Here is a 6,282-nt window from a genome sequence, read left to right on the forward strand (position 1 = left end):
GGAGGCCACACATTTTAGAGTAATAAAGCCTCAGTTGTATTCAACTCGTCTTTGTCCAATTGATCGTGCATCAATCAGCTAGTCCAGAAATTAATTGATGCATTATCACAGTGTCTCTGAAATCAGCACAATCACAGCCTTGTGGTATTAACTTGAGATTTGTAATAAAATCAGAGATGGGCCCTCCGTTTCTCTGACAAGAGTTAAATCTTTCCAGCATCTCACCAGACGGACTGTTACAGCATTCATCAAATTTTTTGAGTATAACTTCTAATATGGTGTTGTCTTCCCCCTCTAAGTAATTAAAGCAATTATAGATTTCTCTAGCTTCATGCCCTGCTGTTGAGAGTAGTAGGGCTATTTTCATTGCGTCAGAGGCAGTGCTTAAATCATTAGCTGTAATAAATATTTGGAATAGCTGTTCAAACATTTTCCAGTTATAACTTAAATTACCGGCTGTTTCCAGCTGCCATGGAGTTCCACCAAGTTCCATCGAATCAGTTAGCCGTCGAGGATCCATTTGCTTCGAAGCCTTCCACAGTCGAATATCCAGTTTACGTTTTTCTTCTCTTGCTGGTGTCTAGCTAGCTTTCTGAAATCACTCCTGGTATCATATGTTATTCTCTAAGTCTAAATAAAGATTGCAGACTTCCAGTTATCACAAATACTTTATTCAATGGGTTTGTTCTGTTTCCAGAGCTTAACTAGATATAATGCAGTCAAGAGGTATGACCAGTGACGCTAAGGTAAACTGCCTATGCTGAGCTGTCTCTGTGTGCTGCTGCTCACTAGCCCTGTGCTTCTGAAAGAGGCGGATCCTACCTTGGGCTGGACCCATTACACCAGTCTCTGATGCCCTCTAGTGATGCTGTGGCTGTTACATCTGCAGACCCTGGTGTATGTACAGATGTAAGTACAGATGTACAGATCACTACAAGGACAAGGCAGTAAATGTTGAAACTTGTTGGAGGTTATGCACAATTGCTTCACAGCTCCAGGGTCCCACGTTCGATTCCCGGCTTGGGTCACTGTCTGTGCAAAGTCTGCACGCTCTCCCAGTGTCTGCGTGGGTTTCCTCCGGGTGCTCCGGTTTCCTCCCACAGTCCAAAGATGTGCGGGTTAGGTGGATTGGCCATGCGAAATTTCCCTTAGTGTCCAAAAAGGTTAAGTGGGGGTTACGGGGATAGGGTAGAGACATGGGCTTGAGTAGGGTGCTCTTTGTAAGGGCCGGTGCAGACTCGATGGTCCAAATGGCCTCCTTCTGCACTGTAAATGCTATAAATTTAAGGCTGATAACAGAGGTTTCTTCACAGCGAGTGATCAGTACAGGAACAGATTCCCAGGTAGAGTAGTGGAGTGAAAACCATGGATTATATTGGTTTCTGCAATAAGGAGACTCTACCCCCCATTAAACTCAATGGCATCTGTTAATTTGTTGTTTGCCAGTCACCCTTGATGTTGCTGCGATTTTGGTGGTGGGAGAGAGTCTGGTTGGGTTTGTTAGGCAATGAGATGGTGGTGGGAGAGAGGGTGGGGTAGATAGTCGGGTCTGAGTGGTGATGGTGGGAGAGTGGGTCATGAGTTGGGTGGGGGGGGATAGTAGTAGTCAGCAGGGGGCACTCAGGTCAGAGAGGGTAGTCAGATCGGGTTGGTGGTTGATTAGGAGAGTTGGTTGTGGTACTCACTTCAGTTATGCTGGCTAGTCACTGAGTTGGACCAGGTATTAACCACGTAATATCTTCAGGGTAAGTATGCAGTTGGAATTTTAAACTTCCCGGGCAATTTCGGCACACGTGCGCATCAGGATTTCTGATGTCCATCTTCCAACTGAAGTTCCAATTTCAGCGATATGGATGCTGGAAGATCTGGGTCGATATTTCTTGGGGCAACCTGCCATTGGAATACATGGAACGGCATGAAGTTAGGGACTAGGGGCTGTTTAGCACAGGGCTAAATCGCTGACTTTGAAAGCAGACCAAGGCAGGCCAGCAGCATGGTTCAATTCCTGTAACAGCCTCCCCGAACAGGCGCCGGAATGTAGTGACTAAGGGCTTTTCACAGTAACTTCATTTGAAGCTGACTTGTGACAATAAGCGATTTTCATTTTCAAGTTACTGTGCTTAGCTCATAGAGACTGACTAAATTCACCAGAAAATGTAAGGTCCTATCCATTACTGTGTAAAAGAAAAACTTTTAAATCTGTGATAAGTGTTAATTGCTCAAGAACAGCCTCTCTGGCACGAAAAGTGTGGAGAGCCATTCCTCATATTTTCTTATCAAACTATTAAAATATTTTGTTAACTTTAATCATTTTTTCTTTTTCCTCGCCATTTGGTACATTGTTTGGCATTAAATTCAATATATGAATTGACCTTGGTTCAGACTTTGCACTGCTCATTAACTATTCTTCAGTATAGTTAAGGAGCTGCTCTCTTGACCTGATCATATTCTGTAGAGGGCTCTGTGCATTTTTCAATAAAAGGACTTGCAGGGAAAAAAACCATTGCAGGTTTAAGGGCCAATGCAAGAGCAACCACCACTGATCAAAATCCGGACCAATAGTGCTGGAGACTTGATAAGTGGACTTATAGTTGAAGCAGGTTGGTTCGTTTCCCAAGGTTTGGGAGTCATTACGGAGCAGAGCTGAGCACAGTCACTCAGTAACTCACAACTATTCACCCAAATTGGCAGGCAATCAGCTTTATCAGGAACCGATCTAAGCAACCCGGATCTTACACTTAATTGAAAGCTATCAACTTGAAAAGTATTCTGAGACTGTCTCCTACCTCCATTAACCCTTTATTGCAAGAGGTCACTGAAACCCCTCTCCTGAAGGGGCTCATAGGCTACATAGCGCGGATACCAGGAACTAAATATCTACACCCATACTCAGTTCTTTTAATTAATCAGTAACTGATTAATTAAACTGAGGCACTGCTCCAAACAAGTACCTTTTGAAATAGAACTAATATCAGATCTCTCACAATAGTTTTCAGATATTTGGACTGACCAATTGCACCATTAACAGCAGATTAATACATTGACTCCCCTGCTTTTCATTCAGCCATACTCGCTGCAGCATATTGTCATCAACTCTTCAGCAACTTTGGTTAAATCACCACAGTGTGATCAGTGTGCACACCGCTCTAACTGCTGTTCACCAGTATCATAGTGAATTTCAGGCCAATGTTTACAACTAATGTGAAATCTTGTTGGTGCACGAGTTGTCCACAAGATGGGGTTTTTGTAACCCACAGGAATCACTTGGCAATATTTTGTACACCATTCCTACTTCTTCTATTTCAGTGGAGGTATGTTAAAATAAACTGATTACCACATGGGTTTAAATTGTGCATTTGTGTTATAGGAGCACATTAACTCAAGTTTCACAAGTATACCAGCATCAAAAAGTTGTATGCGGGAAAAAGTGTTCTGTCCAATGGTGCTGGTAATTAATTAATAATAATCTTTATTGGTGTCACAAGTAGGTTTACATTAACACGGTTCGGTTACCCTGGAAATGATCCCCTGCTGCTGTAGCTCCTTGAGCTGTTCCTTCAGGCGCTCCTTCAACGGACCCGGGACCTGGCGTGGTGCATGGACCACTGGCTTGGCATCAGGTCGTAATAGGATCTGGTACCGATAAGGCAAGAAGTACCCATCCCGTCAAACACATCTGGATACTGAGCGAGGATGTCGTCAATGCCAGCTTGAAGATCCACGTTGGAGGATGTCATTGAATAAACCCGCTGCACCAGGTTTAGCTATTTGCAGGCATGCGCGCCCAGTAGGGATGCCCTATCTGGCTTGACAATTTGAAACCTTAGCCGTGCGTGGGTACTCTGGTTGGAGACGAGTAGATGGCAGGACCCCAGTGCCGTGATGGCATTACCGTTATAGTCCAGGAGCTGGCAGGCTGCTGGAAGGACCTTGGGGGGGCTTCTTGATGCGTTTGAAGTCTGCCTGTGAGAGGATGTCATAGAATTTACAGTGCAGAAGGAGGCCATTCGGCCGATCGAGTCTGCACCGGCTCTTGGAAAGAGCACCCCACCCAAGGTCAACACCTCCACCCTATCCCCATAACCCAGCAGCCCCACCCAACACTAAGGGCAATTTATCATGGCCAATCCACCTAACCTGCACATCTTTGGACTGTGGGAGAAAACCGGAACACCCGGAGAAACCCACGCACACACAGGGAGGATGTGCAGACTCCGCACAGACAGTGACCCAAGCAGGACTCGAACCTGGGACCCTGGAGCTGTGAAGCAATTGTACTATCCACAATGCTACCGTGCTGCCCTACGAGGTTGGCAGAAGCACCTGTGTCCAGCTTGAACTGGATGGAGCAGCGGTTGACCTGCATTACTGCACGCCATTCCTCCTCCGAATCCACAGAGAGGATGGACTGAATGCGAGATGAGTAAGGTGTGGCATGTTCACGTGTGGTAATGATGCCCACTTGGTCGGCGGACTCCAGGCACTCATCCTCTGGATCCGTTGTGCTGCCAGGATCAGAATCCTGTAATCGTCGTCGCACATTCTGGACGTGCCGTCATCGGAATTTGGAGCGCTGGCCTCTGACTGGTGGTGCAGACATGCACAAGGCTGCATAGTGTCCTGGCTTCCCGTAGTAGAAACTACTCTTGCATGGCAGTGTTCCTTTAAGTGGGCGTTGCCACAGTTCGGGCACATCATGACGTCGGCGTTGTGACGCAGTGTACATCGTCGCACATGCGCAGTGCAGTCAGCAAACGTCTGCACTTGCGCAGTGTGGGTGTCGGCCGCTTCGTTATCCCTTTTGCATCGCGCATGCGTGGGGCTCCGGGAAAAGCGCGCAAGATGGCCGCTGTCTTCAATGCTGAGGCGCTGCATCCGGGAGATGGCCTGCACAGTCACTGCCTTGTGGGAGGCAAGTTTCTTATTTTCAGCCAATTTGTATTGGGAATACCGATTTTTTGCGTGCTCATGCACTGTACATGTTTCAATCGGTCATATGCTTGATTTTTAAGAGCTGCTCCCTCAGAGGATCAGAGTAAACTCCAAACACGATTTGGTCTCTGATCATGGAGTCAGCAATATCACCAACGTTGCAGGACAGTGCTAGCAGGCGGAGGCTAGTTAAGAAGGCATTGAAAGATTCACCTTTACCTTGAAGACGTTGTTTGAATATGTAGCGCTCGAAGATTTCATTGGTGTCCACTTCACAGTGACTATCGAACTTGTCCAGGATGATCTGAAACTTTGTCTTGTCCTGGCCTTCGGTGAAGTTAAATGAGTTGAAGAGTTCGATGGCTTGATCACCCGCTGTTGAGTGGAGAAGCGCAATCTTTCTTGCATCAGACGCACCCTTGAGGTCGGAGGCTTCAATGTACAGCATATTTGCTTGAATATCCGGCAGTTAGCACTGAGATTGCCGGAGGTCCTGAGCTGGTGAGGAGCTGGTCGTCACAGAATGGACTGAGGTAAGCCACCTTAAATTAGTAGTCACCTGGTATCATGTCGTGTTAGGTACACTGGTCTAACACTGGCTGCAACTGGATGCAGCTTAGATCAGAAAGATACTTCAGACCTTGAAGTTAGTTTAATCAGGTTTATTGAACTAATAGCACAGTTAGCACAGTTCTCTGTGAGTTCGACTCTCTGCTAACTTAAGTGTGGTTCCTCTGTCTGTCTGAACCAGACTAGCTCTTAGCCACGTGGTGGAGGTGTGAGATTGTAACAACACCCTTGACTAACTCTCCAGATGTTCATCAGTGGAAAGAGGCGGAGTGGGAGTGCCTCGTGTCTTTTATAGTCAGATCCCAACCCTGAGTGTCCTGCCTGTTTATTGGTCATGTCCTGTTCTCTGTGACCATTAGCTGCTTGTCTGTATATCATTATGTGTGTGTCTGCATATCATGATTGTGGGATTACAGGGATAGGATGGGGGAGCAAACCTATGTAGGGTGTTTTCTCGGAGGATTGGTGTCGACTTGATGGGCCGAATGCCCTCATTCTGCATTGTAGGGATTCCATGGATTCTACGGAAAATAAGCAAAATACTGCGGATGCTGGAATCTGAAACAAGAGCAGAGAATGCTGGGAAAACTCAGCAGGTCTGACAACATCTATCGGAAGAGAAAACAGTTTATGTTTCAAGTCCCTTTGGCTGTTCATCAGAACAAAAGAGAGGAAGAAATGTGACCATTGAGTTCAATAACTTTCTCCTCCACTCCTCGGCTGATGTTACAACTGGACAAGTCAAGTCTTTTATTTTTTGTGTTGATACACGAAAGGTGG

Source organism: Scyliorhinus torazame, chromosome 7, assembly GCF_047496885.1.
Source record: "Scyliorhinus torazame isolate Kashiwa2021f chromosome 7, sScyTor2.1, whole genome shotgun sequence".
NCBI classification, from domain to species: Eukaryota; Metazoa; Chordata; class Chondrichthyes; order Carcharhiniformes; family Scyliorhinidae; genus Scyliorhinus; species Scyliorhinus torazame.